The sequence below is a fragment of the Lycium barbarum genome, chromosome 6 (assembly GCF_019175385.1).
Source record: "Lycium barbarum isolate Lr01 chromosome 6, ASM1917538v2, whole genome shotgun sequence".
NCBI lineage: Eukaryota > Viridiplantae > Streptophyta > Magnoliopsida > Solanales > Solanaceae > Lycium > Lycium barbarum.
In genome coordinates, this window is record NC_083342.1 from 51,632,234 (window position 1) to 51,651,918 (window position 19,685).

A 19,685-nucleotide genomic window follows, 5' to 3' on the forward strand; every position below is an offset into this window, starting at 1 on the left:
GAAGGGTAGGTATCTCTGCTGCAGTATCGTGCACACGAACCAAATGATAGATATAACCCTTCTGGATCATCTTCTTAGCCTTGAGGTATGAAATAAACTTACCCCTCGGCGATGCTATAGATCCGAACCACTCTATAACTGGTTCCCCTGGAAACTGAAAACGGACTACCTTTTTCTGGCAGTCGACATTAGCATAACAGGAAGACAACCAGTCCATACCCATAATGACGTCAAACTCAAGCATGTCTAACTCTATCAAATCAGCCTTAGTGCTACGATCATAAATGGTCACAGAACAATCTCTATAGATCTGTCTCGCTATAACAAAATCCCCAACTGGCGTAGCTACCTCAAATGGCTCTATAGGCTCAGACACTATCCCAATTTTACTAGCAACAAGCGGGGAGATATATGATAAGGTAGAGCCAGGGTCAATCAATGCATATACAGATCTGGAGAAAACCAGTAATGTACCTGTGACGACGTTTGGCGAAGCCTCCTTATCCTGGCGGCTGGCCAAAGCATATATGCGATTCAAGGGACCGCTAGAACCTGAAGCGCCACCGCGGCCTCGACCGCGTCTTGCCGGTGCCGGCATACCTCACCCTCCAGGGCGTGCAACAGATGGAGCAGAAGAAGAACCGGCGGCTGACCCTGTCGGCTGAGCCACACTACCAGAACCGCTGGCCAACGGACAATCTCTCATAAAATGGCCCTGACCACCGCACGAAAAATAAGCTCCAGTAGCTCGATAACACTCCCCAGGATGAGACTTCCCGCAATGAACACAACGGGGCCTGGGTGGTCTGGCCTGGCTGGGGCCTCTGGATACCTGTGAACCTGCCGCTCTGGAGCTCTGACCGGCCCCAGACAGTCCCGCACTATCAAATCTCCGGCTGCCTGACTGAGTACTCCGGCCGGACGGAGGTAGCTGTCTGCCTGACTGCTGCTGCTGAGGCTGTCCGCCTCGAGAATCCCCGGAATAACCTGCGGACCTAGCCCTCTTGGGCGGCCTCCTGTCCCGATCTCTACCAGAATGATCAGACCTGTGACGATCCTCCATACCCATCGCATAGGCCTGAAGTCGGGCAATGTCCATATCTGTCTGCAATGACACTGCCATGCAGCCGTCGATCAAATACCGATCCAATCCCATGACATATCTGTGCATCCGATCGGACATGTCTGCTACCACGGCCGGTGCATATCGGACCAGAGAATCAAACTCAAGATTATACTCGCGCACACTCCGACCCCTCTGCTGCAAATGTAAGAATCGGTCGGCCCGTGCCCGCCGTAACTCTGGGGGTAGAAAGTGGCGGGTGAAAGCAGTCCCAAACTGGTCCCACGTAGCTGGGGGAGCACCCTCACCCCTGGATAACTCCCAAGTCTAGTACCAGTGAGCGGCAACATCTCGAAGCCTGTGCGAAGCCAGCTCGACCGACTCGGTCTCTGAAGCCCTGACCAAGTCCAGTGAGCGTCGCATCCCCCGAATAAAGTCATGGGGGTCCTCGTTGGGCTTAGACCCGAAAAACACTGGAGGGCCACATAATAAGAACTCCCGAACTCTCAGGCTGTCCCGCCTGTCATCATCATCATCGTCCCTCCGCCCGCGTCTGCGAGCCTTACCTGCTACTAGTGTAGTCAGCAACTGTACAGCCTCCCTCAGGGTCCTACCCTCCGCCCCTGGCTGAGGAGCTGGAGTCTCAGGAGCGGGTACACGGACCTCTGGAGTTGCTGAAGGTCCTGCTCCAGGCTGTACTAGTGGGGGTGTAGCAGACCCCTCAGAACGAGGCACAACCTCGGGCAAATCATAGACACGAGCCCGTGTAGCGCGTTGTGCCTGACTAGTCTCTCCCATTCTCGCTTTGCCCTTCTGGGCCGCCGTTGCCTTCTTCGAAGGCCTGCAAACACAATAGCGAGTCAGATCAAAATCACCCTAGTAGCACAGCTCTATCGCACGATCTAAGATTCCAAAGAAAGTAACATCCTAAATGCCCTGTAGCTTCCTGTTTATAGATGTGGTGCACAACACATCGATAAACAAGACTCTACGAGACACGGCCTGTAGACATTCCGAGGACAAACTGCTCTGATACCACTTTTGTCACGACCCAGCCCCGTGGGCCGCGACTGGCACCCTATCTGGGTACCCAGACTAAATCACATGTTTATTATCAAATCCAAACTTATTTCAGAGTTTCATAAAAGTCATATCAAACAAAACTTATCGAAATATGTCTTAAGCGGTCGCACAAATCAAATACAAACTGAGCGGCGGAATAGACATCGCCAGTCAAAAATGCAAATACAAGCATAAGGGCCATTCAGGGCCCTCAAAACAAACGGACCGCTTTAAGACCAGAAAGCAAAATCAAACGAACATATATAGGACCCTCGCCCCACATATATGACTACAGGCCTCTACGAACTCAAAACAAAGACATATGGCAAGACAGGGCCCCGCCGTACCCAAATAGTCAAATGTACAGAATATACATAGCAAAAGAGAGTCTGTACCAAAAGTGGACTCCGAAGTAGCAAAGAGTGAAGCCTACAGTGGAGGATCACCAATATCTGCACCTGCGGGCATGAAACGCAGCCCCCGAAGAAAGGGGGTCAGTACGAAATATGTACTGAGTATGTAAAGCACGGAGTACAGAAATATGGGCCAAAACCGAAAGCAAATCAGATGACAAAGTGGAGTACAATTCAGTATGTCAAAATTCGTATCAAAATCATATACGTATACATAATGCAAACGCTTAAGAACGTGGTCGCCACTCCGACGCTGGCGCCACACACAGCATAACACCAGAAGGTTTCAAATCTCCGTACATCCCCGAACACAAACACAACATAGGTGAGCGTATCGCATCACGATCCATATCACAGCATAACTCCAAACGGAACCCAGCCCTATGGCGAGGCCTCGGGAACCGTAACACAGCATACGGCTGAATTATCATAGGGCGCACGAATCATAACCGGCCCGGGAACCGGTGAACGAAGTCATAATAAGGCACGAGCGGAGTCGTGAGCAAACAAATGCAAATCATACTTCAAAATAGTCTTTCAAAACATAATAGTTTTACAAATCGTTCCATAGCACAAAATAAGCGAATACTTAGTCGATACAAAGATCCGTTTCACAAAAGTTTCCAAAGTGGTACGTATGGCTCAAAACGTAACTTAGCATATCATAATATTCAAAATATATCTCATAGGAGGGAGTTCCAAAATCGAAAGTATCATATCAAACTTTATTCACAAAGATAGCCCAATAAGACAAATAGGGCGTCTCGGGGTTAGCGGGCCCACCTCGAGTCAAATTGAGGTGGCGAACATAATTTACGAACATTTAAAGGCCAGAAGATTATACATAATGATTTCAAAGTAACCCGATCACATTTCGATAGGTTTCGAACATTTGGTTGCATTCTAGCCAAAATAGAGCCTTTAGGCTTCAATTGAATTGAATGAATAGTAGTCATTTTGTAGATCGGGTTTCGAGGAGCAGAAAGGCTCCGGAGGTTCCAAAATTTACCTAACACACTAAGACATGCCAAACAAAGAAGTGGGAAGCTCTACATACCTTACTGACGTCTTATGCTCTCCCAAAAGTCAAGTCCCGTTTCGTCCGAAATCTGCAAATGGTCAAAGTTACCAATTTGAGATCCTTAGGCTTAAAATAAATGCCATTAACTTCATTTTTGCCTACCGAAATTTCGGCAGCATTTCCCCTATAAATCTAACACCCCCGAGACTTAGCTCGGCTCAAAATACATTAACAACAACAACCCAAACATCATCAAACAATATAAACCATATTCAAACTTCAAAAGTCTACCTTATTACGCAAGTTGGAAATCTTTCATTCAAACTTCAAAATTCCAAATCTATATCCATATTATTGTATTCATTTACTCATTCAAGATTATGCCATCACATTCCAAATACATTCCAAGCCATACACGAAATTGCCCAAAATCCATTACTTTCCATAATTCTTTCAAAACACCAAAAGTCACGACGAACATTCTAACTTGCGTCGTTTCATTCTGAATTCATTAACATCAACCATAAATCATATTTAAAGTCTTTAGCACCTTAGACATACAATGATATACACAACTATACCAAAGGTATACACTTTCCGATAACGTTCCGAAATCATTTTCCAACGCCAATCCAATTCATCAATCAATCATTTACGACATAAAGGTCACAACGACACATTATACAAACTAAACAAGATCAATTCACATCACTTTACACTACATAAGTGCCACGGCTCCAACACCAAACACACACACACCCACGGCTTTTTATATACTTCAAAGTTACGGGATTCTCGTCTATTCTCAATCCTTAACATATTCATATCAATTCTATAACATTAAAGGGGAAAAATTCTTACCTTTTCTTGAAAACCCGACTTGTCGTAAACGGAGTTCTTGTGTCAAACTAATTATACCCCGTTGAAGAGGGTCTTGAGTACTTCACAATTATGTAGAAACTAATATTTTTGGATTAACAACAAAGCTTGGGAATTTCTTTCTTTCTCCTTTTCTCTCCTTCGGCCGAGAGCCCTTTTTGTTTGGTGTTCTTCAATTTTGTTTTTGTTCTTGATAAATTTTAAGTGTAGATGATATATATCCATATAGGGGTCATGTGCATAGCACATGACCCTTTAAAAGTGGGCTTGGACCAATGCTATGGCCGGCCACCTCTAACTCTTTGGGCCTCAATTATTGTGTTATATTTTCTTGGCCCAATTCATAAAACGCCCCGTTATGTAATTCCCGAAACTAATTTCCGAAATTCCAAATCTACCCTCGACCTTCCCCGATGTCTTAACATTAATGATTCCATAACCAACATAGTCATATTCACTAAAATCAAAATATTTCCTCATAACGCACAAATCTTAATTATTCTCGATTTCCACTTATACGAAAACACGGGACATAACAGATACGCCACCAGTTTAGGACTTCTATTCTGCTGTTTGGAGTGCTCCTTTGACCCGGAGCGTGTACTTTTGGTATATATCTTTTGTTATTTACTCATTCTGTATATATGGTAACTTGGGGTACGATGGGGCCCTGTCCCGTCATCTGATTCTATTACGTCTGTGTTATGTCCCGTGTTTTCGTATAATTGGAAATCGAGAAATAATTACGACTTGTGGGTTATAAGGACATATTTTGATTTTAGTGAATATGACTATGTTGGTTATGGAATCTTTAATGTTAAGACATCGGGGAAGGCCGAGGGTAAACTTGGAATTTCGGAAATTAGTTTCGGGAATTACAAAATGGGGCATTTTGTGAATTGGGCCAAGAAAAATATAATACAAAAATTTGAAGCCCAATGTGAAGGGTAGCCGGCCATAACCATGGCCCAAACCCATTCCTTTAATGTCATGTGCAAGGCACATGACCAAGGATATGGATATATATCATGTTACACTTGCACTTATCAAGAACATAGATCAAAATTCAAGAACACCCCTAAAAGAGGCATTCGGCCGAAGTGGAGAAAGAAAGGAAAGGAAAATTTCCAAGCCTTGTTTGTGATCCAAAAATCCTAATTTCTACATAGTTGTGAAGTACTCAAGACCCTCTTCAACGGGGTATAATTAGTTTGGCACAAGAACCTCGTTTACGACAAGTCGGAAATTTAAGAAAAGGTAAGAATTTTGCCCCTTTAATGTTATAGAATTGATGTGATTATGTTAAGGATTGTGAATAGACGAGAATTCCGTGACTTTGATGTAAATAGAAAGCCTTGGGTGTGTGTGTATATGGTGTGTTGGCCGTGAGCCATAGGGAGGAGAAAGTGAGGTGAATTGATCTTGTTTAGTTGGTATAATGTGTTGTTGTGATCCTTGTGTCGTAAATGATTGATTGATGAATTAAATTGGCGTTGGAAAATGATTTCGGACATTATCGGAAAGTGTATACCTTCGGTATCATTATGTATATCATTGTATATTTAGGGTGCTAGAGACTTTAAATATGAGTTATAGTTTATATTAATGAATTCGGAATGAAACGACGCAAGTTAGAATGTTCGTCGTGAAGTTTCGTTGTTTTGAAGAATTATGGAAAGTAATGGATTTTGGGAAATTTCGTGTATGGCTTGGAATGTATTTTGAATGTGATGGCATAATCTTGAATGAGTGAATGAATACAATAATATGGAAATAGATTTGGAATTTTGAAGTTTGAATGGAAGATTTCCAACTTGTGTAGTATGGTAGGCTTTTGAAGTTTGAATATGGTTATATTGTTGAATGATGTTTGGGTTGTTGTTGTTGATGTATTCTGAGCCGAGCTAAGCCTCGGGGATGTTAGATTTATAGGGGAAATGCTGCCGAAATTTCGGTAGTCAAAAATGAAGTTAAAGGCATTTTAAGCCTAAGAATCTCAATTTGGTAACTTTGACCATTTGCAGATTTCAGACGAAACGGGACTGGACTTTTGGGAGAGCATACGACGTCTGTGAGGTATGTAAAGCTTCCCACTCCTTTATTTGGCATATCTTAGTATGTTAGGCGAATATGAGAACTTCCGGAGCATTTCTGCTCCTCGAAACCCAATCCACAGAAAAGTTACTATTCATTCAATTCAATTGAAGCCTAAGGGCTCTATTTTGGCTAGAATGCCACCACTCGTCCGAAACCTATCGAAGTGTGGTCGGGTAACTTAGAAATGATTATGTATGACCCTTTGGCCTATAAATGTTCGGAAAATATGTTCGCCACCACAATTTGACTCGAGGTGGGTCCGCTAGCCCGAAACGCCCTAACTGTCTTATTGGGCTATCTTTGTGAATAAAGTTTGACATGCTACTTTCGATTTTGGGACTTCCTCCTACGGGATATGTTTTGAATATTACGATCCGCTAAGTTACGTTTTGAGCTATACGTACTATTTTGGAAACGTTTTGTGAAATGAAACCTTATATCGACTAAGTATTCGATTACTTTGTATTATGAAATGTCTTGTGGGATTACTCTGCTTTGAAAGACTATTTTGAAGTATGATTTGCATTTGTTTGCTCACGACTCCGCTCGTGCCTTATTATGACTTCGTTCACCGGTTCCCGGGCCGGTTTTGATTCGTGCGCCTTATGATAATTCGGCCGTATGCTGTGTTACGGTGCCCGAGGCTTCGCCATAGGGCCGGGTTCCGTTTGGAGTTATGCTGTGATATGGCTCGTGATGCGATACGCTCACCTATGATTATGTTTGTGTTTGGAGATGTACGGAGATTTGAAACCTTCTGGTGTTATGCTGTGTGTGGCGCCAGCGTCGGAGTGGCGACCACGTTCCTAAGCTTTTGCATGATTTCGTTTGCATTATATATACGTATATGATTTCGATACAGATTTTGACATACCAATTTGTACTCCACTTTGACATCTGATTCGCTTTCGGTTTTGATCCATATTTCTGTACTCCATGCTTTACATACTCAGTACATATTTCGTACTGACCCCCTCTTTTCGGGGGCTGCGTTTTATGCCCGCAGGTGCAGATATCGGTGATCCTCCGCAGTAGGCTTCACTTCTTGCTATTCTGGAGTACTCCTATTTGATCCGGAGACCACCTTTGGTACAGACTCCTTTTGCTTTGTATATATTTGGTATATCTGACTATTTGGGTACGGCGGGGCCCTGTCTCGCCATATGTCTTTGTTTTGAATTCGTAGAGGCCTGTAGTCATATATGTGGGGCGAGGGTCCTGTATATGTTGGTTTTATTTCGTTTTCTGGTCTTAAAGCGGTCTGTTTGTTATGATGGCCCCAAATGGCCCTTACGATTATGTTTGCACTTTTGACCGGCGATGTCTGTTCCGCCGCTCAGTTTGTATTTGATATGGTATTTTGATTTGGCGCGACCGCTTAAGACATACTTTGATATAAATTATGTTTGATATGATTTCGTAAAATTCGGAAATAAGTTTGGATTTGATAATGAATGTGTGATTCGGTCTGGGTACCCAGGTAGGGTGCCAGTCGCGGGCCACGGGGCTGGGTCGTGACAGTCTGTTAGAGGCCTGTAGACATGAATGTGGGTATGGATTGCTACTGTTCAGGTAGGTATGTACGAGTTTGCGATTCTGTCTGCTATGATAGCCTCAACGGCTTATGTGTAAGTCGAAGTGTGTTTATGTGTTCGTATATTTCCGTGCGTTGTATTTATATCAGTTTGAATCAGTGTATGTCTAATATGGATCATCTGTTTGGTACGCCAACTCTGTTAGGTAAGTACGTACGGGTATCCAGTTAGGCTACCAGTCGCGGCCCACGGGGTTGGGTCGTGACAGAAGTGGTATCACAGTGGTTTGTCCTCGGAATGTCTACATGCCGTGTCTAGTAGAGTCTTGTTTATCGGTGTGTTGTGCACCACATCTATAGACAGGAGGCTATAGGACATTTAGGGTATTACCCTTCTTTGAATCTTAGATCGTGCGATAGAGCTATGCTATTAGGATGATTTCTTTCTGACCAACTGTTACGTTTTTCAGAGATGCCTCCGAAGAAGGCAGCGGCTGCCCAGAAGGGCAAGGCGGTGGTAGGAGAGACCAGCCAGGCACAGAGAGTGACACGGGCTCGTGCTCAGACTATGCCCGGTGTCGTACTTCAGTCAGAGGGGTCAGTTACACCACCCCTAGAGGAGGCTGGAGTAGGTCCATCAGTAGCTCTAGTGGCTCCAGCACCTGTACCTCCATCCCCCCAGCTAGGGAAGGATGATGGGACCCTGCGAGAGGCAGTCCAGTTATTGACTCAATTGGTAGCAGGGCAGGTTTACAGACAGGGAGCAGGGGATGATCGTGTAGATAGGCGCGATAGTCAGAGAGCCCGTGATTTTCTGCTTTGTCGCCCACCAGAGTTTTCCGGGTCAAAGCCTGCAGAAGACCCTCAGGAGTTCATCCGACAAATGCAGCGTACCCTGCGATTGATTAGTGCCTCCGAGACAGAGTCGGTTGAGTTGGCGTCATACCGGTTGCACGATGTAGCGACTAATTGGTACGAGTCTTGGATGCTGTCCAGAGGCGAGGGTGCCTCTCCAGCCGTATGGAGAGAGTTGACAGAGGCCTTCCTGGCCCATTTTCTACCTAAGGAGGTGAGGCGGGCCAGAGTAGACAGATTCCTGCTGTTGAGACAGAGGGGCAGGAGTGTCAGGGAGTACAGTCTGGAGTTTGATTCGCTGGCTAGATATGCGCCCGCTTATGTCGCTGATATGACTGACTGGATGCACCGGTATGTGATAGGGCTGGATGATTATTTGGTTGACAGCTGTGCGGTGATGGCGGCCCAGACAGGGATGGACATTGCCCGTATACAGGCCCACGCCCAGAGCATGGAGGACCGGCACAGAGGACGCCAGCCGGATAGTGATCATGATAGGAGACGGCCCACGAGGGCCAGATTCGCGGGGTATTCTGGAGATTCCCGAGGCGGATGGCCTCAGCAGCAGTCCGGTAGATCCCTTCCTCCGTCAGGCCGGGGTACACAGTCCGCCGGCAGACGTTTTGATGATGCAGGTCCGTCTGGGGCCAGCCAGAGTTCTAGAGCATCAGGCCCGCAGATGAGTAGGGGTTCTGAACAGTCTAGGCCACCTATGCCCCGGTGTACTTATTGTGGGAAGCCCCATCCGGGAGAGTGTTATTGCGCTACGGGCGCCTGCTATTTTTGTGGCGGTCAAGATCATATTGTGAGGGAGTGCCCGTTCAAGGGTGGTTTAGGTTCAGCCTAGCCTACTGGGTCAGTTGCTGGCTCATCTTCTCCTTCGGTAGCCATGCGCCCCACGGGGCGAGATATGCCGGCACCTGTGAGTCGTGGCAGAGGTTGCGGCGGAGCTTCCAGTTCCAGCGGTCCTTCGAACCGCGTATATGCTTTGACCAGCCAGCAGGACCCAGGAGCGTCGCCAAGTGCAGACCCAGGTATATTATTAATCTTTTCTTGAGAGATATGTGTATGGATAGATCTATACTCTATCATATTACGTGATTTTCTTCTTCTGGGTGTTAGTAAAAGGAAGGTAATTTTCAACCCAATAGAACCATTTGAGATAGATATACATATATACAGATGGAAATGGACATTGGGGATTCAGAAGGGCAATATGCTAATTGTATGGTTTAGACCGGGGTGGGACCCGTTATGGGAACTTTTCGAAAATTTACGAAGACCCCGATCTGCCCTAAATTGCGTGACAAAGGTCGTGTGGGGCAGTCGACGCAATTATATTAGCATTAACGCATCAAACCGCATGAAAGTTTCAAGGTTAAACGTGCTGGGGCCAGAGTAATTCTGGGATGGGTGACCCCCTGGGAAGTATACCCAAATTTTCATAAATGTAGATATAAGGGACATATGGGAAATATGGGGTAACCCAAAGGAAATTAGAATGTGTGGAAGTGGTCTGATTCTAATCATAATTCTGTCTATTATGCCTCTGTACGTTCGACTCTGATTACGAATCTGTCTGATACATCTTTGTACGTCTGACTCCAATCACGGATCTGCCTGACATACTTCTATACTTCTGACTCTGATTATGGATCTGTCCGATATGCTTCTGTGCGTCTGGCTCTAGTTATGAATCTGTTTGATATGACGTGGGATTATGATAACGTTGTAAGGAACCGAGAAGTGTGACAAGAGGTGAAGGATGTTGATGGCTAGACCGAAAAAGAAAGGACAATAGCCTTGTTTAATATAGAAGCGAAAGATATGTTAGAATAGACAAAGCAGGAGTCGGGAAATGAATGCCCTCATAAGTGAGCTGATCAAATACAAGTATGTAGTTGGTAAGAGGACCTCCCCTGAGATGTTTGTAAGACCTGTAAGGCTAATTTAACATTCGAGGACGAATGTTCTAAAGGGGGGGAGGATGTTATATCCGGCATTTTTGCATATTCGGAAAAATTCGAGATTACTTTGACTTGCAACGAATGAGGCTATATTTGGACCTTACTTAGTATGAATGTGTCGGCTATGACAACATTGGTGTGGAAATATGGGAGGAGCCCAAGGGAAAAATTGGAATTTTGGGAATTAGTTTCGGGAATTACAAAACAAGATTTGTAACCCATTGGGCTCAAAGGAATAAGAAATAAAATGAGGCCCAAAATTTCAAGGGCTGGCCGGCCATCTTATGGCCCAAGCCCATGGGTCTTATTTAATTGCCATGTGATAATTAATTAGGTAGATTACTATATATACATCATTATCCATGGAACTTTCAAGAAGCAAAGCCAAAAAAAAAAAAAAAAAGAGCAAGAACAAGAGCAAAGGGGTTTCGGCCCCCCTTCAAAAAATTCCAAGCCCTTAGACTTTGATCCAAAAATCTCTTCCTTCTTGAATTCTTGATAAGTTCAAGGCTCTCTACAACGTGGTATAATTAGTTTGGCGAGAAAACTCCGTTTGCGGAAAGTGGAGAATTGAAGAAAAAGGTAAGAATTTTATTCTTTTATATGGAAGAAGCATATATGTTATAATGATTAGAATTGCATGGAAATCATGGATTTGTGGTGTGGTGTGTGTGAGCCGTGTGTAAGTGTGTGTATATGTGTGGCCGTGTATGTGCAATTTGGTATAGATAATATGAGTTGAATTTTATGTTGTAATCTAGTTGTGGTTATGGTGGAATTTATATTGGAAGTGAAAGTTGAAGGAATTTGGTTGAAATGGGTTGTATGTTGTTATGGGGAATTTATGTGATTTTATATGATTTTCGTATAATTGTAAAAATAAGAATTTAAATGTGAACTTTGGTAATGGTTGACGAATTTGGAAGAAAACAATGTAAGTTGGTAGTATTGTAGCATTCGTTGAAGTTTCGGATGGAATATGGAATTAGTAGAGATACTTGAATTCGTGAATGATGTTTGGAATGTTATTGGAATATGTTTGAATAACCTTGAGTTAGTGCATGCATATGAGAATAATAATATTAGCTTGATATGGTGAAGTTGGAATGGAAAGTGTCGTTTTATGTAAAAAGGAGGACTAGTTATGATATAGTGCGTTTTATGATAGTTGTTGATGTTGTTGGATTGTTGGGTTGTTGTTGTTGATATATTGGGCCGAGCTAAGTCTCGGGGATGCTATATGTATAGGGGAAATGCCGTCGAAATTTCGGTAGATAAACATGAATTCAAGTTGAACTCTTAGAAGCTATAACTCACAATTGGTAAATATGACCATTTGTAGATTTTGGGCGAAACGGGAATCGAATTTGAGAGAGCGTAAGGCGCAGCTAAGGTATGAAAAGTCTTTCCCTTCTTTCTTTGGCATGTTCTAAACATAATAGGCTCGGACGCGATCCTTAGATATGACCCTGTTCCTAGAAATCCGAGATTGAAATTGGCTCCATTTCATTCAATAAGATTGAATTGGTCTCTTAATATTTCATCGGCAAAATAACCTATATGTATGCAACTCTCACAAATGAAGTCGGAATGCCCTAAAGCTCTCATGGGTGTCTCCATAAGACCTATGATCCATAATTTACGTACGCCACCTCGGTTCGGCCCAAGGTGGGCCCACAAATCCTGATACTTTTTGTATGGGTCTAATTGACTCATTTCTGTCCGAAGCTCACAGGTAACTGTTGAGTATTATTCTGTCCGCTATATGACAAGTGTTATGACTATAGTTATGAGTCTTATAATATATTTTGACGTCTGGAGCGGTTCTGGACATTTTATTCCAATGCAATCTGTCGTGCCATCCCAAATGACATATATGTGTATTTTGTGAACATTGTTCGATTACTCTGATTTGACCCACCGTTTGGCCTACTTCAGTTTCATTGAGTCTGTATGCATATGGTTTCTCGTTAGTCTGTTCGTGGACGTCTCAATGCTTCCTTCACTGCGCCCGGGCCAGGTTCTGTTATTCGTGCACATTCCACTGCATTGTTCACCGTATCCCTCGGTGTGCGGGCCGGGATCTGTTTACATCTGTATGTGATCTGATGATGTGATGGTATGGGGATGGCGGCCAGGATGGCATATGATCCGATCTGTCTGTCCACCGCGTCCCGTACTAAGAGGGCCGGGATCTGATATATATGCTTAAGATTGTGCACGCATGATTCTGTCTGGTACACGTCTGTATATCTGATTTGGATTATGACTCTGTCTGTTACACTTTTGAAAATCTGATTCGGACACTGATTCTGACTGTTGTGCTTCTGTACGTCTGATTCGGGTTATGATTCAGTTTGTCATACTCTTGTGCCTCTGACTCAGATTACGACTTTGTCAACCACACTCTGTACTCCTGATTCGTGCTATGATCTTGTCAACCATACTCTGTACCTCTGATTCACATTACGACTCTGCCTGCTATACCCTGTACTCACTATATATATTTATACTTTGTGTTTCTGATTTGGCTTCGGGTTCGACTCTGACTGCTATATTTCTATACTTACGGTTCAGATTATGACTATATTTGTTACATTTCCGCTTTACATACTCGGTACATTTTTCGTACTGACCCCCTGTTCTTCGGGGGGGCTGCGCTACATGCCCGCAGGTATAGAAGCACCGCGCGATACGCCACCAGTTTAGGACTTCTATTCTGCTGTTTGGAGTGCTCCTTTGACCCGGAGCGTGTACTTTTGGTATATATCCTTTGTTATTTACTCATTCTGTATATATGGTAACTTGGGGTACGGCGGGGCCCTGTCCCATCATCTGATTATGTTACGTCTGTTAGAGGCCTGTAGACATGAATGTGGGTATGGATTGCTACTGTTCAGGTAGGTATGTACGAGTTTGCGATTCTGTCTGCTATGATAGCCTCAACGGCTTATGTGTAAGTCTAAGTGTGTTTATGTGTTCGTATATTTCCATGCGTTGTATTTATATCAGTTTGAATCAGTGTATGTCTAATATGGATCATCTGTTTGGTACGCCAACTCTGTTAGGTAAGTACGTACGGGTATCCAGTTAGGGTACCAGTCGCGGCCCACGGGGTTGGGTCGTGACAAATTTGGTGTATGACTATTTCGTACTTAATTATTAATAATATCATTGGAACTACACTTATTTTCTTTCAATGCTCTTGTAAATGAATAATGGTACGAGATATGGTTCGCCTGGCGGGTGGTGTGTGCAGGGTGTCAATCACGACTAGGGGTATTTTGGGACGTGACAACATCGGGATGCCAACCTTTTGTGGTTGAAATATCATGAAAATGATCTTGTGAGGCCAAAATAACCATCAACCAACCATTTAGGCTGAAGTGGCCATCACCCTCTGATGTGCCGTGAAATTACGGCACATTCGATGCAAATTCCTTAGGCTTTTGTGACTCTTCAAGCACTTTGGATGTTACTTTTTTATGTTTGTGTTGATTGGTAGGATAACAGGTTCGGAGAGCATAATGAAGAAAAATGGAGTAAAACAAGACAAAATGGAAGAAGCGTGACCTGCGAGCCGCATATATTACAGCAAATGTGTAAAGAGATTTTGGAAATTTGAAGAAATTGGATGCAGCATTTGCGAGTAGCAGTTGTGAGATGCAGGTGCCACCTACGAGATGCATCCATGCCTGCAGGTGCTACAAGTCATTTCTCTATAGTGCAAGACCTGCGAGAGTTCTGTTGCACATGCAACACAACCTGCGACACGCAGGCAGGCGCGCAAGGATATTTTTGTCCACAATTTATTCCTATTTTGGAAGGCTATAAGTACTCTCCTAGGGTTTTGTAAAACCGACTCCATACTTTATTTTTTTGTCTTTTGTGGAGGTTACATTGAATAATGGTTGGTAAATCTTTTAAGAGGAATCTTCCACTTTTTGTTGTTATCTTCCATTAACTTTGTAAGCATTTATGAATATTTTATCTACTTTTATCTTTTACTTAATGGAATGAGTCGCTAAACCCAGTAGCTAAACCCATTAGCTAAGGTTGTGGGACCAAATATGTTAGTTATATGATTGGGTTTCATATTTAAACTTCATTTTTATGTTAATGATGTATTATATCAACTCTTCATGCTTTAATGTCTCTTAATGGTTGCAAACATTGCTTGTGCCTAAGTACTTTTACTTTGCTTGAAAAAGAAAGTGAACGTTAGGAAAAGAGTTAGATAGCAAGGATCTGGGTCATTAAATCCATCTAATAGCTTGAGCTAGAGATAGCAAAGCTAACTTAAAACAAAATGGGTGTTCAGATTTTCTACATTCTAAGGCTTGAGAAAGCTTAGTAATGATATCTGTCAATTTTGTTGAGAGACTTTTGATAAAGTTACGTAGTCCATTTTAATTACATCTAGACATTTAAAGAAGTTGGATTGATACCCATTCACATTACTTTCCATTGGAACCGCAACCTTAGTCTCTTTTACCAATAATTTACATTTTATAACAACAACTCTTAGAAATTAATGTTCACACTTCAAAGCAATCATTATTATACCCTCTTTCCCTTGAAATATAGACTAATAGTCGAGTGTTACACTTAGCAAGTACATTTCTTTATTGTATTTTCTGTGGGATTCGACCCCAACCTTGTTGGGTTCTATAGTTGATAACGACTGCTTACTCCTAATTTTAAAGGTGTAATTTGGGCGTATCAAATTTTGGCGCCGTTGCTGGGGAATACGGTCTAAAAATTTACTAATTAGTGTATAACTCTACTTTCAGTCTTTATTTTTCTTCTTCTTTTCATTTGTTGTTGTTGTTGTGTTGAATCAGGTGCAATGGCGGATGAAGACTCCGATGATGAAATGATGGAGGAGCAGGGGAATGCAGCCGCTATTCGCCCACCTCCAGTCTAAGGAAACACAATTTTCCATGTGAAAAATACTATGTTGCACCTGCTCAACACTAAGGGCTTATTCGGGGGTCTACCAACAGATGACCCGAATAGGCACCTTAACAACTTTCTTGGGGTCTGCACTACTTATGTGCATCCAAATGCCTCCGCCGAGACGGTAAGGTTGAGGCTCTTCCCGTTCTCTCTCACGGGTGAAGCCATTACCTGGTTGGTTGATCTTCCAGCCGGGTCTATTACTACTTAGGCGGAGTTGACACAAATATTCCTCAAGAAGTTCTTCCCTCCTTCTCGGATGCTACAACTCCGTGACGAAATCAACAACTTTCATCAACTTCCGATTGAGGCTCTACACGAGGCTTGGACTCGTTTCAAAAAGAAAGTTAAGAGTTTCCAAAGCACGGGTTGCCTGATAGCATTCTTCTTCAAACATTCTATCGGTAACTTGATTCGGTAAATAAATCGGTGGCCAATAATATTGTGGGTAGGTCCGTGATGGAAAATTCTTATGCGGTGGTGAGTGCTCTCCTAGATAAATTGATTGAGACCAATGAAGCTTGGCACACTAGGGAGTCGAAAGTAGTTGAAGGAGGTCCTTCCAAAATTGTATTGTCTCGAAAGGCAATTAAGAAGGAAGAAATGAGAGATGAGAGCATGGCAAAGTTGGTTACTCAAAATGATCTTCTTATGAAACATGTATTGGGTGGAGGCTCTAAGAGAGTTAATGCGGTAGGATCTTTTGAAGGGGATCCTCTAGATGAGCAATGCTTCTAAGTGTGTGCGGAGGAGGCCAACTTTATAAACAATCAAGCGGGGGGTTCCCGACCTAACTACCAAGGTCCTAATCAAGGATCTTGGCGGCAAGGTCAAGGGAATCAAGGTTGGAATAAAGATCATGGGAATTCTCGTTGGCGGGACACAATTAAAGTGGTCACAAAAACAATCAAGGTGGTTACAACAACAATATAACAACCACCGAAGCTCAAACCCTTATATCCCACCTAAGGGGAACCAAATTATTTCAAGCTAACCATCTACTAGCGACCCTGCTAGTTCTAAAATGGAGGATATGCTATCAAGAGTTTTGAAAAAAGTGGAGTCAACCGATTCCTTTTGTAAAGAAATGGGCCAAGTGGTGAGTTCTTATTCCACTTCCATTAAAAAAATTGAGTCATAAGTAAGCCAAATATCTGCTCAATTCAATCAAAGACAAACGGGCACACTCCCTAGTGGCACGGTTGCAAATCCGGAAAATGATGAACACAAATGCCTTGCAATCACTACTAGGAGTGGGAAAACAATTGGCCAAGAAGAGTTGCTAAAAACAAGGGTTGGTGGATGAAGCGGAAATTGTTAAAGAGCCAAGGGTCACTGAAGAAGAAGAAGAGAAAAAAAGAAGCGGGCTACTATTGAGGAGCCCATTGTTATTGAACATGTCCCCAAAAGTGATGAAGTACCGGAAGGCGAGAAAGTGGTAGATGAGCTTCCTAAAGCTTCGAAGCCTATTCCTAAACCACCTCCTCCATTTCCTCAAAGATTGGCTAAGAAAGCATATGATGGCAAATTTCTAAAGTTCATAGAGAAATTGAAACAACTTTCAATTAATATCCCATTGGTGGAGGCACTTTAACAAATGCCCAGGTATGCGAAATTCATGAAAGATCTTGTAACCTAGAGGAGGCATTCTAGTTTTGAAACAATGGGGGTTACACATCATTTTAGCTCTATTGTGACAAAAGCTTTGGTTCAAAAGAAAGAAGACCCGGGAGCTTTCACCGTTGTTTGCACAATTGCGATGTGAAAATTTGCAAAAGCCTTATGTGACCTTGGAGCAAGCATCAACTTGATGCCACTTGTTATTTTTGACAAGTTGGGTTTGGGCACTCCTTGATTCACAACTACGAGGTTGCTAATGGCGGATAGAACCGTAAATAAATTGGCAAGTAGTCTTTACGATGTGCTTATGAGAGTTGACCAATTCATTTTTCCGGCAACCTTTGTGATTTTAGATTGTGAAGTTGATTTTGATGTGCCCATAATCTTGGAAAGGCTTTTCTTAGCTACGAGTCGTGCTCTTGTAGATGTGGAGAAGGGTGATTTAAAATTTAAAATGAATGATGAAGAGATTACTTTCCATATTTGTAAATCGATGAAACAACCGGCGGACATGAGTGTCATGTCGGTTACTGATGCAATTGATGAAGCCGTGGAGACAACCGTTAAGCATGAACATTGTTACACCCCGAATATTTTCCGTTAACGTACAGTAAATAGACTAACGAAGGGCACGACGTATGCGATGTTTTGGATATGTAAGAAATAACATTTGATGACCCTAATTAAGATTTCAAAGACATTCGAGGTAGGGGGAGAAAGTTTGCCAAGAGAAGGCAAGGCATACGATATGTATCGGAAAGGATATACGAGTAACAAGTTAATGATGATTTAATGATGTTTTGGAGAAGAGTTATAACGTGCCTTAGATTGTTAATGAGGTGATAAACAAGTGTCAAGAAGGTTCCATAAGGATTGGAGATCAAACGAAGTGACGAGAACAAAATCGGAGAAGAGATAGATTATACGACCAATTATACGGTCCATATAATATTATACGGTCTGTATAATGGTCCGCAGAATCGTCACAGTGAAGGTCCCTCACTGATGGGATTATACAGTCACTTGTACGGACCGTATAATGTGCCGTATAATTGTCACAGAAAGGAATGGTTGCTGAAGCGATTTCACGGTCACTTATACGAACCATATAAGTTTATACGGACCGTATAAGTGTCCATATAATTTAGTCGGGACAGATTTTAAAAGTTGATATAAGGACCTCATCTCATTTAATTCATTTCATTATTTCTCTCCACACTTCAAGAATTCTCTAGAACTCTCTCCACTGTTCATCCACAAGAACCCAAGAGAAACTAAGGATCAACTTCATCAAATCAAGAGAAACAAGTGCAAGTAACTCACTAGGGTTCATCTAGGGCAAGAAATCTCATGGGAAGTGGAACTAGGGTTTTGCTCAAGTGAAGCATTCCCACTTATAGCTCATTCTCACACTATCAAAGGTACGTTTTATGGTATTTCCATGTTGTTTAAGGTATTGAAAAGTTGAAACACTTGGATTGTTGAAGGAGATAGAAAATGGGTTATGAATGTAAGAATTGTGTTATTTTTAAGTAGTAGTTTGGAGTGAATCATGAATATTGATATGTTGTGACTGTAAGTATGCTATAAGTGACATTTAGAATATGTGGTAAGCATTATATGTGATAAAACACAGTAGTGAACTATGACCACGATTATGGAGGAATTGAAGTGAAATTGTGAAATGTGGATAATGTTGATGAATGATGATTGTTGTTTATAGTATTGTGAATGTTGTTATGGATGTTTGGGAGATGATATGAAAAATGAGGAAAGTTGTATAAACAAAGGAAATGCTGTCCAATTTTCTCTAGCATTAGTAAGCATGTTCGTATAATCGATTAGCTAATGTTGATGCGAATTCTCTTGAAGACAGAAACGCCAGCGCTGAAGAAGAACAATCAAGCAATACAATTGTTAAATGATAGAGGTATGTAAGGCTAATACTTTCATTATATGGCATGACTCCTATGGCATGAATCTTCCTATTTTTCCATGATCTTCCGAATTAATGGAAATTATAAGCCCATGACTATAAAGAGCTACATACGCACATGCTAAAGAAAGGAGATACGATATGAGCATGATAATGATGATGATGAGTTTAAGTATATATAATCCTATAGTAATATAAGATGTCCATGAAGCTAATGATCTTAAGTATGGTTCCATTAATGCTTTTCCTTGTGTACACTCACCTTAAAATGTTAGTCCC